We start from the raw sequence: 14,901 nt of genomic DNA, 5'->3' as shown, positions 1-14,901 counted from the left end.
AAAGTTAATTGCCAGCAGCTCTAAGATTTTCTCAGTCAGTGATATATGTATTCTAGGGTGAAATTTGTAAGGCCTAGACAATTTGAAAAAATTTAACTTATCTCAGTTCTTTCTAATCTTTTTTTTTTTTTTTCCTTTTATGAACTGAATTGCCATTCCTTTGTCTTCAGTGTTCATTTTTGTGGCTCTTTGATCAACTCTGATCCTGCAAATAGCTTTTCCTCCTGATACATGGCAAACCAACTCTCTTCTCCCTCTTGCTAATAGTGGTTTCTTAGTGGTTTTCTTAGAAAATTTTCCTACCTTTACAGCCCCCAACAAAAGTACACACAAATGTTACACAGACTAGATGAAGGACTTTGAAAGACAATTTTCATGATATGGGACTTCACAGAGGCACTACAATTACAAGAGCTGTTTAAGGTAGTTACTACAGTACTTGCCAGGTTGCACACAGATGTCCCTATTTTTACAGTTTCAGAGAAAACTTGACCTGATCTAACTGAAACAAGAACCAACAGCAAAGAGAATAAAAGAAAACATTTCAGAGGGACCAAGGATTTTGAATTCAAAGATCAAGGAATAAATCTAGGAGAGAGCTGACTCTGAAATATGTCACTCTGTTTGTAAAATTGACTGATAAAATGTGTTGTGCTTAAAGGAGACTTAATTGCTTCATAATGCCATTCTTTAATGTTTTAGGGCCACTAATTCACTTTAGTTAATCATGATGGTTTGTGTTCTTAAGTGCTGCTCTCTTCACCCAGCTTTTTTACTCTTTTGAGGTGGCAAGGAAATAAGGAGAGAAGAGAGATGAGGTGATTAGAGAGTAACAGGTTAAAGACATAGTTTATTCTGCATTGAGTTCTTATGCCATTGCCCAGTATTCCTTTCTTTTTGCTGTTTGGTGTGTGTGATTGGTGTGGGGTTTTTTTTGTTTTGTTTTGGGTTTTTTTTTTTTTTTTTTTTTTTTTTTTTTTTTTTTTGAGGGTTGTGTGAGCTATTCAGCAATGTTTCTGAAATCCTGGCCAAAGTTCTGCAGGCCAGCTCCTGTCAGGCTCTTGTGTCTGTCACACATGAGTGAGATCAATCAAATGCCCTATCTGTTCCCAATGAAGTGTAGATATACAGAGAGATCTGGTTGTTCTCTTGTTCTGGGGCATGAAGCATTTTGAGCCTCTGGATCTTTCTATAATCCTTTCAGGAACATTCCCCTTTAGTGCTAGAGGCCTTTGCCCCCAGATTTTGTAATGGTCACTCCTGCAATCCTTCTATCATTAATGCATCTTCGGTTTTTCCACTTCTGTAGCTCTGTGTATAGGTTGAAGTGAGTAGGGATTTCTATCTAGGAAGTTTGTCCCTGCCAACAGCCATGCAGTTAGCAGGCAGCTTGCAGTGTCACAGGATGGGCTTTCAGAAAAAAAAGTCAATGTTTGATAGCCAAATGCAATATAGTATTTTAAGGTCTTAAACTAGTAAAAAAACTCCACAAGTCAACATGGATGCCCTTCATGACAGCATTTTGTTTCTTTAGAGGTGTTTCACTGCATATTCTGAAGATTCACTTGACTGCTGACAGTCTCACCACTGAATGCATGATATGCTTAAGACTGTGGAACCTAAATTAGAGGGCTTTAACTTAGCAGCCTGTGGCTTATTCAGAGGCTTTTCCTCACCTCTTTACTTCTCCACTTGTACTCCCCTCTTCCGAATTTCCCCCAAACTTGAAATCCTTGGTTTATATTTCAGTCTACCAGGATTCAGGTGCTCAGTGAGAGTCCATAGGCCTACAGCTAAGGGTTTACCTCTACACAGTGGAGGAGTTTCCTCTGACCATTTTCCAAGCCAACCAGAAGCTGTGTAGCACAGTTAGCAAGATGCTGAGTACAACCTAATAAATAGCCATGATTGGCAGTGTTCATTAGCTCTGACTCAGTGCAGTCAACTTGGCCTCAGCTACTCCACTACTGGCAAGTTTATGTGGCTTCCAGTTGTCTCCAACCCAGAACAGAAGAAACACTCAGTGGGCTGGTGTCATCACCTACACCATGCAGGCACCTGCCACACTGGACTTTGCACAACATTTAAAGCACCACAGAGTCCTAGAAACAAAGTACTCTGTGAGCAGAGAAGAAGCCTTCTTCAATGGATTAATGTTCCCTGTCCCTTAAAAGTCCTAGGTTTCCTGGCTTTCCCTCAGGACCCCCTGTGCTCTGCAAGGCACATTGGTGCCAGCTGGCAGGGCTGCCCACACCTGCCCATCGGCTGCTGCAGGCACAGCTCATGCTGGCTGCTCTGCCTGCCTCCCTCTCCCTAGGCTGCAATTTGTCTGCAGCCTCACCGTCCGGCTGCTGGTTCTCATTAAACTTCCAGTAATGAAATTACCTCTTGTGACTTCTCTCCAATTTTTGTGCTGGCTCAAAAGTGGGTTCAGATTTGCTACTGCCCCTGTTCTGCCAGGAAAGGTGTAATAGATGGATAGGCAGAGGTTCAGTTAAAAATAACTGCAGTGAATGAGAATCAGACTTGCTCTTTGCACTTAGGATGCATTTTTATGTTATTTCTATACTGTATTACACAGATCTGATCTGGGAGCATACTGCCTTCCAGCTCTCATTTCCACACTCATCACCAGAGGCTGCCCTCCCTTTGGCAAGGCTTAAAGGCTCAGCAAATTCTTTGTAACTGGGAACTGAGAAATGATTCATGTTAAAAGAACCATTTTTTAAGAATTTTTTTTAATGTCCTTAGTATGGTTTTGGGTATGGCCAGGCAAATGATTGAACTGAGGCAGCTGGGGGGATGTGGTGGAGGGAGGAATGGGTCAGAAACAAGGCCCTGTGCTACTCAGCAATGTCGAGAACTTGATATCCCTCAGTGCAGTGCTGCTACCAGAGGCAAATCCCTGCTCCTTAGTCCCCTTACTTCTACATATTTTGTCTTCACAGTTGAGTAGCTTATATGAGCCAGTCCCAGGAGGGAAATTGAACAATAAAAAAGTGAATTTTTAAACTGCTGGAAATGTTTTTACTAGAAAATTGAAAAATTTGCATGTTCTTGATGTCTTGATGTTCCTCTGTATTTGTGGTGTCTCAGCTTTCATGACTGTATGATCTCCCCAGTACTTTGTTGTTCATATTCCCTGGTCAGTATGGGAGATGACCAAAAATTTTCACTTTAGGTCTTCCAAGAGGTGAGATAAAGAACAAAAAAGTTTGATCTCAGTAAGATTTAACTGTGTTGCGGTCTGTAGCTGAGTCAATTACTTTGGGTATCAATAGTATGACAAAATATTCAAGGCCACTTTGGCTTGGCTGTAGAAAATGACAAGTATAATGAGGAACGTAAGTCCCATTTGTCTTCATGTTTGTTTTGTTTTCCATCATGGAAAGAGCTGACTGATGTGACTGGGGCATTTTGCCTTTGGGATTATTACTAGCTTTGTAATCAAGGAAATCTGAGTAATTTGACTATGTTGCCAACTCTTTTCTGGTCCTCACTCCAGCTGAGACAGATTATAGATCCGACAAGATTTGAAGCGACATTCCTTTTCAAAGCATTGTTTGGTGAAGAAGCAAAGAGCCGTTACCACTATAAGAGAATCTGTCACCTTGTCCTCTAAAAGAAAGGCAACAACAATCTTTTCCAATAATGCACCCGTTATCTCCCTCCTGGAATTTATCAGGCAAGAAACATATTGATCCAATTTGCAGGTTGCAGCCTGTAGTTCTCTGAACATGTCCAAACCCCTGGCACATGATGATGTCCAGGACTTAGTCTGAATTTAGTTTGCAGACATGTACCTATCCCCACTGCTTTCTCCCTTATGGATTGCTGTTCCTTTTACAATCCAAGCAACCTAAAGTAGAAGAAAATTCCTTTGTTTAAACTCATTATTTTAACTCTGTTCTTTAGGAAATTCTCTTACAATGCTTTTCTCCACGGTTTCTCACCAGCTGTGAATTTAGAACAAAATATAGTGCATTAATGTGTTTATATCTAGGCAAAATATGCTTAATTGGAGTTGAAAAAAAATCTAGAAACTTTTTTCTATTTATTATTTATAAATTGTTGTCATTTCTTAATGGAGACAGTATTTTGTTTACATAGAAGTGGCACTTCACTTTCAATCTCTGGGCCAGTTCTTTAGGATTGCTTTTTAAGATAACAGACACGTTATACTTCTCAGAAAATGCTGTTCTAATGATTCACTGTGCTTTACCCATCATTATCAAACAAAAATGAACGTGAAATCATTCATTTTCTGATCGATTTAGAGTGTGACAGATAAATCTTCCTTGTTTTTAGAAACCACTTACAGAGGCTACTATGGCAACAAAACTAATGACAAAGAAGGAAGCTGTTAATTAATTGTTCAGGCTGACTAGAATAAGAAAATCCTGAATCTTTGCTGAATCCATTTACTACCATCCCAATCACTCTTGGTTATTTATTTGAAGAGCTAGTCCGTCTTTCTACTGTACTGGAAAGACTTCTATGATAATAGAATTGAAAGGGCACACAGACTTCATTAGCCTTCCCCCTGTGATCCCGTCAGACGTGATTGCTGAAGTTTGGGTCGTGCTCACAATGATCCCCTCAGCTGCTGATAATTTGATGAATAAAGCTTTAGGCCACTAAGGACATAAACAAATAGGAGTAGTCCCTGCCTCGAGAGGTTTACAGGCTACAAAGCTGATACATGCCAAGCAAAAAGTAATATGTTGGGATGCTGGCAAAAAGGGTATTTCCAATTGCTTTTTGAAATAGTCCTGGGATCATACCAGAGAAATTATGTTAATGTGTGTTAGTAGGCGTGAGATGAGTTGAGGAATACGTGATCTCCTCAGGAGGAGAGGAAGAACTCTTGGGATGTCTATAGGCAGTTAAGTACATAAACTACAGCCGTTTCCTTACTGCTAAACTTTTCATATTATGCTCTGTAAAGCAGGATTGCTATGTTTTCTACAACAGGAGATCAGTCAGCGAACTGATTTGGGGCATAACTTATTAAGAAACTGATCCATTTTTCTTTCTAGAATAAATTACAGTTTGAGAAAATAAATACGTCTCTATAGAGAGTTCAGAGCACAAAAAGTTTAGGCACTGTCCATTTTTATATTTATTTAACTGAAAGAACTGGTCATATGATGGAAATGCAGATGGCCATAACCCTTTAAAGTCTATTGCCATATGGCCAAAACTCTGCTTTTCCAGAGAATTTTGATAGATGAGTAAGGTGCCAGCTGTTTGAAGTGGGGTGAGGAGATACCATGTAGCAACAGGATGCTCCTTCTCCCTTCCTGTTTGGCATTGTTTACTTTCTTGTCACCTTTCCAGACATATGACAATTGACCTTCTAAAGTATCACATCTATGGAATTAGAAGCTTATGAAATATGAACTGGAGAAACAAAGAGTACCCATTTTGAATTCCACAATGAGATTCCTTCAGCAGATGATTCTACTTCACAAAGGTAACGATTTCGCCTCCAAATAAATTAGGAGCAAGCTTCCAAAGCTGTGACAGGAATCAAAAGTAGTGATTGAACAACTGAGAAGCATTTACTTTTCTGTAATATTCCTTCAATAGAGAGCTAAAACCAGATTACTGAAACAAAAGAATAAACACAAATGCTGCTTACAGCAGTACATTACATTTTTTTTCTTGGTAGAACCCAAGGGGTTGTTACTCTAGTGGCTCTTTCCCCACTAGGTTACATAATTTTTCTATTCGATTGAAAGGTTACACTGTAAAACAAAAGTGCTGTGAGTTGGCATTTCCAAAAAATGGTGCTGGTGGCTGTTCTCAACTCCATAGCAACATTATAGGTTTGCAACACTGTGAGCCTTATCTTCTTGCTGCCATGTATGTGTACACATATATACACACACATTTATGTATATGTGTAGGAGGGTTACCTACTGTGCAGGACGTGATCATGGTCCCCCAGTCATTTCTGGGACAAAACTCTAATTTATGTCACATGGCTAAGAGGGCTTTGTGGGTATATGTGGTGATGGCTGGATCGGGTAAGCAGTGATGTGCAATGTGTGCTGAGAGGAGACGTGCCCTTACTTGAAAGTAGCCATTAGAATATTTCTTCCCTTCTCTCATTCTACTGTTTACAAATCTTAGCTGATTCTTTGCTAGCTAAGGAGGGGAAGAGGAAAAAGCCTCAATGCAAATAACAGCGAGGGGATTCCTTTTCAATCAATAACAAAGATATCAAAGGCCATCCTGTTTTCCAGATGCTCTTCTGTTTCTGCCACCTATGATATCTACACCAAACATGGTGCCATCAGTCAGCTACGGTGTGGTGGGTTCATGCATATTTACCAATTTGCAAATTATGCGTGGAGAGCTCTTAGCATAGCTGTTTCTTTGTCTTTCTGCTTTTCTTCCTTCACTAATGATTTAAAATGTTTACATGCCTAGCATCAGAGGCTGTATTCTATGCTTGCTGCTTGCCTTTGTACACCAATTAGGTCTTTGTAATTTAAATGATGTTTTATTTGTTGGTTTGGAAGCATCCTTGTTGGTAGAATGAGGTTTTCTTCATCCTGAAACTGTTCTTTGATATAATGATTTATTAAGGTACTAGGAGAAATATTGATCCTGCTAATAGCTTCTGCTTTGCCACAGAATGCCTTACATTTTACTCGCTGAAAGGGCCATATTCCTTTCCTCATCATCTGATTGACCATAAATGCTTTGGCCTTTCCCCAGCAATTATCACACTTACCAAAGCAGTGGGTAAAAGTCAAGTATTTATAGACTAATTAGAGAATTCAGCATGTCCAAATGTGTACTTTACATAGCACAAAGAGTTAGAGGACAGTGCTTTGAAATTAGGGAGTGGGTGCATGCAGCTCAAAACGAATTAGCGAATTCAGAGGAGTTATGTATTTATTATCGATTAGGACAGTCTTTCTGGGAATTGCTCTGTGGAGTTATGGTCTGAGCCTGTGATTTATTAATGGCATTTATGCTTACATTACATTGGTATTTTCCACTGTATTCTCTATCATCTATTCCTCTTTCTTGAGAAGTCTTTCTAATGTTAATACCTGCAAGGTGGTGGGGAAGGCATCAATTTTGTAACCCATCTGGAGATGATTCCTTTCACAGTTTTTATTAACCACCTAGGAAAATGCATTATTTCAGTAGTAACTACAAATGCTGAAAGCAAATATGGGACAGCTCCATGGAAAATATGGGACAAGGCTTTTAAGGGTTCAGCAAAGTGAAGTCAAATGGAGGTGGAGGGGACCTGATCAGCTGTGGATTGGTGTCTCCATTAGGCTGCTTAAGGTTGTGGATATAGCATTATGAAAAACAGTTTCCTATATTTAATCTTATTGGGGCATCCTGTTTTATCCCATTTTGCCCTGTTGGGGCATCTGTAGACTTGTGTTGCAAACTTACAACAGTTAGTGAAAATACATTAGTAGAGGCATGTTAAATTTTATGCTTCACAGTTAGAGCTAATTTCTGGCTATTTCAGGATCAGAAAGACTTTGCCTGTGGGGGAAGATTATGAGAAATCATTTTTTTGTAGTCCTTTAAAAAATTCCCTCCAGTGATGACTGCTGAAAACAGAACACAAAGCAAGTTTTGCTGCTGTTCATAAATGTCACTTGCTCCTATGCAATTACATACTCCTGAAACACTGGTCAGAAAGCACCGAGTAGAAGAGTTTTGTTGCCTTGCATTAAGATCTGTATCTTGAAATATACATGTATTAGTCTGTTCAATATTTGTTTTTAGTTAACATTTGGTACTTGTGGTTTATTTTGCTAAGTGTGAACACTGTTGCTAGTAAAGCTGTCACATGGGTGAGAGGACTTTTGTCACCCACATGAGAGCTAGTCACCCTGCATAGCCAGTGGAGATGAACAGGCATTTCTAGGACAAGAATCATCTCAGCTTTAAATAGACAGGCAAAATAAGTCAGATTCATCACATCCTAAAAGTGTTTCTCTCTGTTAACTGTGAAGGGAGCTGTGAGTGCCTAGATTAGAGGGAGGTGTCCACAGATCAGTGAGATGTACCCTTACTGGTGTGGTATGTGGGATGAGTTACCCCCTGTGAGTCCCCGAAGGAAAGAATATGTTTCTGAGAAAGTCTGGATAGCATGTGCAAATTCAATCCAAATTTTTTAGATTATCTAAAATAGCTGAGGTCTATCCTACAGGTCCAGCCAAGTTGCTGCTGGTCTGGATCTAATTTGCATGTAGGAGGTGGGTCTTTTACAGGTGTAGATCTGTACAGCTCCATTGCTGCCAGCAGAGCTGTGCTGGCTGCACCAGCACAGGATCTGATCAGCAGAAAGGTAGTTCTGCACCTGAATTACAGCAGCAGTCAGGGGGTGAGATTTTATCTTCCTTTAAGCAGGATAATGTGATCTATGGCTCGGCCTTGTTCCAGCTACAGTAACTGGCTGTAACAGTGTTGGGGGAACAAGGGAAGGGGGATCCCCTTTGCAGTAAGTGTGAGGGGATAGGTTGTATCCAGGTGCTGTGTTTAAATCAGCGTGGCCCATTTGGAGGGAATGGAAAGGATCCCAGCCCATGACCAGCATTGTCAATAGACGCCCTTAAGTAATTTCTCTACAGCAACATATCTTCATCTCTGAGTGCTAATTAATAATTGATCTTGTTATGTATGTAGAGGACTCCCTATAATTCAATTCTCTATATTTATGTCTCATAAATGACTCTGCCTTGTCAGATTTTATGGTGAAATAGTAGATCCAAAAATTAACATAATGTAACAACCAAATCGCATATATAGCCTTGATCTGCAAACTCTTTTGCCCATGAATAATTTTAGTTATTACAACTGAACTCACTGGGACTTATATCCTGCTTTTGCAGGATGAGAGCCACAATGTTTATTAAATTAATTTCTTTCATACACTACATATTTTCAAAAGAAACTAATTTATCTGTCATGTATCTAGCCATTTTTCAGCATATATTATGTAATTAATTTTTTAAAGTGTGGTTCTAGTGAATCAGAGGCCTAACTAATATTTAAAGCTGATATTTAGATAAAACTGAATCTGAGTTCATGTTATGAAAGAGAACATTACTTTGTGTATGTGTATGCCTTAATATGTATTAAACTGTTTAACACATGTTGTTATATACGTATGCAGTTATAAATATCTATGCATAGCTGGGCATATACAGCTAGATATACACCCATGTAAGAGTTGCTGTCTTCATACATATATCTATATTTATAATTATATAGCTGTACAGATTCTATTTGAAAATACAGATAGTTTCTTTACTTGCTAAATAAATGCACACCCAGGTATACTCATGCTAGTCTGACTCAAGCCCATCTATCTTTGCTTTCAAATAAACAATCTTATTCTATTTCTGGAGTTTAAAACAAGCTTTCTTAAAGCTTGCAAAACAAGCAAGTTTAAAACAAGCCCTTGTGAAGACCAATGGCTTTGTAACTCTGTGAAGAAGGAAACTCATAAGATTCAGTTCTAATGCTCATCTGGAGCTTCAGTGTGGACAAATGTCATTTGCTTTGTGTCAGTGTGTTGTGAAGCTGAAGAAATGTTGCACTTTGTAATGACACTGTGCTTATATATTGCTTTGCTGAGAAGAGGGAATGAAAGGAAGGAAAGAACCTTGCCTGTAGTCTGTAAAATAAAAAAAATAAAATGAAAGGTCACCCACTGTTTGTGTATTTAAATAAAACAATAAGAATATTTAAATGCAAGAAGGAAATACACTGAGCTTGTTCTGAGAATGTTGCTTAATGATATACAAATAATCACTTGGATTGCAGTGTTTGAAATGAGTGTGGTTTATGATCTAATGTCTAAAGATCATTAACCGACATCTGCTAGTTTCTGGAAACGGTGCTGAAAAAAGCCCCAAATATAAACTCCTTCAGTTAAATTGCCCTTTTTATATGCTGTAAATAATGGGGAGAGAACCGTAGGGAAGTCTGGAGGTGCTGCTCACATTCGGGTAAAATGAGTTTATTCTCTGCCATTCAGAATTGACATAGAGAGATTACTTCGTTTCCCTTGTAAGCGAAAAAAAGGTTGTTTTTCTTTGCTTACTTCTTTTATTTTAAATGGGCTCAGGCAGCCATGAAGGCTTTTAGACAGGACATTTGGCCCATGGGGCTGGCAGCACTGACTTTAATGCATTGCTTACTGACCTTAATCCCTGGTAGTGTAGATCTCAGTTAGGGTGCTCAGCATTCCCATGTGGAGCTGCTTTCTCATAGCGGTGCTCACGTGGTGGTGTTCCTCGATGCACAAGATGCTTTGCTCACAGTGGTGCAAAGTACTGCTGGGTGCCAGTAAAACTGTACAGGAGTGGCCCCTGAGGGAGGAATTCTGAGTGTGAGGTGTGCTGGTGTGTGGGTGTCCCTCCTATCACATACCTGGTTGTCCTGTTTGGGTAGTGCAGGCATAGGAGTTAAGATAAATCAGATGAGTACTGCTGTGCTTACAGTTTGAGCTTGCAATATATAAAGACCCCATCTTCCAAACTTCTGCTCATAAGGTATCTTTATATTCAGAAGCTTTTCCAATGAACTTGTTAGGCTGTGTGTAAGAAGAAGGCTTTTTAAGATTGGATCCCTTTAAAATGATGAGGTAAGAGTGCATCAGTGTGCATTAGGGATGAAATTTTCAAAACAAGGGTATCATGTTGAGCTGTTTTGCCATTGTTGGCTTACATGTTCTTTCTTTTGTGTGAAATGCGTTACAGGCATCTCAGCTAGAGCATTTGTTTTGGAGGTTTATCTGAATTTAAGGTCAGATACTTAAAAATGAGATTAAACAAAGGTGATGAAATTATGCTAAGTGAGGTTTTTCAATTACTTTTATTTTTTAAAAGGAAACTACCTGGATGGTGGCACTTACATTGTTATAGTGGCAAACAGGTATCATTACTGAAAACATCTACAGGTAAATGTCTACAGACTCAATATGATCTGTGCACAGCATCACCCTCCAGTAAATGAAAGCACTTTGGGTAGCTGGTTCCTCAGTGAAACAGAAAAATACTTTAGCTTTTCTTTATTGGGGAAAGGAACATACTTTGTGCTGGTAACACAGCAGCCAGTGTACATCTGATTCTCACTGTAACTTCCCTAATGAGGTTTGTTTATGTCCCAGCTCTCTGCATGATCACCAGTCATTAAATACTGTCATTCAGGAGTATGTGTGCTTAGGGTTTTTGCAGAGATGCTGATAACATATAAACAGGAGTTAGTGGAGCTCAGCAGCATTTGGTTACATTTTTCAGTGTTTTGATACGTGGTCCCTTGTAAGGGGTTTAACCCTGCTCTACTCCAGTTCCATAAAACAAGGCCAAACAATTACTGTCCACAAAAACAGACTTAACCCAGGCATAAATTTATTGGTGTTTGGGAGCTCCTTGCAATGACATGGAAAATGTTGAAAACAGTCTAAACTGTACCAATATATATTTAAAAGAGAAACTATTTTCAAAACTTTTGTTAAAAGTTTAAGAGGAAGAGTATAGAAAAAGCAATATTTTAGTTTTATTAAGCTAAACTTGAAATATATCAGCTTTCTGAGCACTGTACTTCCCTTTGGCTATAGCAGAAGATGTTCCCGCGTACATCAGGCTGGACTCAGGTGTCATTTGCTCTTAGGCAGCTGAGAAATATGTTTTCTCTTCCCTGTGATTCAGGATCCTGCAATCCAAGGAGAAAAAGGGTTTCAGAAAGAGAAATGACAATTCCTTTAAGTTTATATCAACATTATCACACAACTGAAAAGGTCAGGAAATTTGAGGTTGTCTGTAATGATACAGACTGTAATGCTGAATCAGGTGAGCTAATGAACCTATAGAAGGGAGTGGATTTGTGCTGACATATCATGGACAGCCTTGGAGCTATATATTTAGCCATTCTTGGCTAATTAATACTCTAAAATTCTATTTTTATGTATTTTTGTACATGTACTGCTGGGGAAATGTCATGTTGAGCATGGAGGGAGACTGGATTCATCCCTGTGATTTGAAAAGAAGGAAGCTGAGCTGAGCTGAGCTTCTCTGCTTGACTGCTTTCGGTGGACAGGCAGGGCCAACTAGATGTGCCCAGACCACATACCTGGACCAGCCTTTGTCTTCATAAATCTCTTGTTCTTCTAGAAGAGCTATTTTTTTAATTGGTCATTGTCCTGCTACCTGAACAGAATCAGATGAATTTCTCCGTTACAGAATCACAGAGCTATGTGTTGTGAATTCTAATGTGAAAAACTCACTGTGCAGGAACCAAAGAAAAAGAAGTGCTAAATTAAAAAAGCTTCTAACCTGATATGAGTAATCTTTGTTGCCAGTCACTGCTCCATATCATCAAAGGTGTTTTTTTGTTTGTTTGTTTGTTTGTTTGTTTGTTTTTCCCCTAACAAACATTTGGGTAAGCTGCTTAGAATATGTAGATGACATTGGAAATCACTCCTGAATGGCTTGTTGTTTTTTTTTTTTTTTCTTCTTTCTGAGGTTCTTATTTTAAATCCATTTGTAAGTTGCCAATGTCATAAGCAAAATATTTCATTATTATATTAAAGGAAGAAAAGTGCCCTTGGCCTGTGATCACATTGTCAAAGATTTTATGGTGGAATTTTAAATCCCCTAACCATAGGGATTTGTAATTTGAAATATAGATGCAACCTTGGAATGTACAGTTTCAGTTTTGTTGGCTGTGATAAATATGAGCCATAAAGTAAACTTGTGCTCTGAACCAGATTGGATCAAGCATCGTTGCTGAAGCTCTTTTGCCATTTTTCTATGTTTCTCTTCCAAGCATCTGGTTCTACAGATCACTGTTCTCCATTTCAAGGTTGTATTTTTTTCTGAGGCTGAGGTTAAGGAATTGTCACATCCCAAGGGGAATCTTTGTTTTATTTTTTAATCTATCTTGCTGTAGCTTTATTTCTGCAGCAAGTGGTTTCAGTAATCCATACTGATGAGTTGTCTGCTCTCCAGGTAGGGTTGACAGGTAGATTTATGAACCAGGAGAAGATAATCTGCTTCCACAAGGGGTCACTGGTAGCGGTGCACACAGCTACTAGTTTCTGCCATGCTTCTGTAAAGGGCAGGCTTAGACAAGCCTCTCATCAAATGGAATAAAAAAAAGGAAAGGGAGTTCTTAATCTTTAGAAGTACAATCTATGTACTTTACAAAGAAAAGGGTCAAGATAGTTAAATGAGAATGCTTTTAAGAATTTCTTTCCTTTCAGTAGTCAGGTAGCCAGGTGTCAGAAGATGGAAAAGTCCTTTGTGCCCTCCCCATCTGACTTGGGACTTCACCAGTCCCTGCTGGTAGGGGGTGCTTGGCAGATGTTGGTTCAGAGTCTGAGTCTTAAAGGCCATGAGGACTGCTGGAGCTACAGAGATTGTAACAGGAAATTGTTAATTCATCCATAGAGTCTGTACAAGTAATTAAAACAATTCTCCTGAAATCCATATGCCTGCCTGCCTATTGTTAAAAAGAGGTTGCCACAGGGTGTAATTTTAGCACACTTCTCTCCTGGTTTCTTTGTGTGCAGTCAGCAAAGGTTCCTAGTGTCAGGGGACAAATCTCCCTTTCAATTTTTCAGTCTGCCTGAAAATCACCTTTGGAGAGAGGCAACCCCATTAACAGGAATTAATGGAGCCCTTTCTATAGGCAAGGTTCTGTGCAGAGTGATGGTGCTTGTAAAAATCAGGACATTTCATGAGCATGTTATTTCTGTGTTCCTAAAGCTTTATGTCAAATTTGATTGTCTCATGGTGCATGTAGCTCTCCAGCACACTGAAAAATACCGAGCATTTTTTGTCTTGTTTTGGCATCCTGTCTGTGTGCAGCTCCCAGTCCCCCAAGGATAAGCAGAGGAAAGCTTTGTTCTGCTATCTGGTGATAATTTTCTAAAGGTCAATGTTGTCATCCCTTTTACGGGAAATCTTACCTGTCAACGGCTGCCCAAAATGACTAAAAGATATTTCTTTGCATTTCACCTTCACTGGGGGTTTCCATGTGAAGCATTGGCTAAGCATTTTGCATTCAGATATGCTACGTATTAATTTATTTTTGCAACAATATTCTGTCTTTGCAACCATTATCTCTCTTGTTCCTTGTCTGCCATTTGCACCAGTTCTAAAGTTCCTGGAGTGTATAGCACAGATTCCCAACTTAATGCTTTAATTGCTGATATGAAGAGATATTTTTTCTCTTCTTTTCTTTTTCCTGGAAGAAGAACAAATTTAGTATTCACGCAAGGTGAGGAGACTGTAACTCCCAACAGCACAGTTTTATCTCTTAGCATTTAGAGATGACTTTTAGAGCTGGTCATTGCAAGGAATAATTTTCTCATTAGAGAAAATCCTCACTGCCATCAGTTTTGACATGTATCTATGGTGCTCCAGAAGGACTTTCTGTGCTTCTGCATTCCCATTCAGCCCTGCTGAGGGAATGAGGAGAACAATCTTGCAGTGCCTGACATAATCACAGCTGCCCTCTTAGCCAGATGGGAGCTTCATTCACCTCTCAATTCGTTAAAAACAGATGTTTTCCTCAGAGGAAAGGAGAAAAGAGGTGGGAAAATATACCAGCTGCTTTCCATTGTGGAAAGATCTATTTAATCCAGGGTGGAAATTCTGGTCACAACCCATGAGTGTTTGTCCTGGGAACTATAGCTAATTTGTGCTTGAGTGCGCACCACTCACCTGAGATGTGCAATGGCAACTGGCAGGTTGCAGACTTCAGCAAAGGGTTCTTTGCAAAAATCGTGAACAATTGAAATCAGTAATTGCACCCCAATGCAGATTCCTTTGGTTCTCTTCTAATTAGCATGCTTTTGTGGGATGTGAATATTGCTTTTTGCCCAGCTCTAATCATACACCA

General features: G+C 39.3%; 1 protein-coding gene across 5 annotated transcripts in view; it reads left to right on the top strand.

Moving 5' to 3' along the window:
• The window catches only part of ENOX1 (ecto-NOX disulfide-thiol exchanger 1), a 370,196-nt gene that overhangs the window by 135,710 nt on the left and 219,585 nt on the right, over nucleotides 1-14,901 (top strand). The window contains exon 4 of one of the 5 annotated variants that reach the window (XM_083854595.1): nucleotides 5,341-5,476. The exons of the other annotated variants lie outside the window; for them this stretch is intronic. The gene's annotated coding sequence lies outside the window, so the exon portion shown is untranslated. The remainder of the gene's footprint in view (nucleotides 1-5,340; nucleotides 5,477-14,901) is intronic. 5 annotated transcript variants of the gene reach the window in all.

Source organism: Zosterops lateralis, assembly GCF_965231275.1.
Source record: "Zosterops lateralis genome assembly, chromosome: 2".
Taxonomy (NCBI): domain Eukaryota; kingdom Metazoa; phylum Chordata; class Aves; order Passeriformes; family Zosteropidae; genus Zosterops; species Zosterops lateralis.
This window is presented reverse-complemented; position numbering and strand designations above follow the sequence as displayed.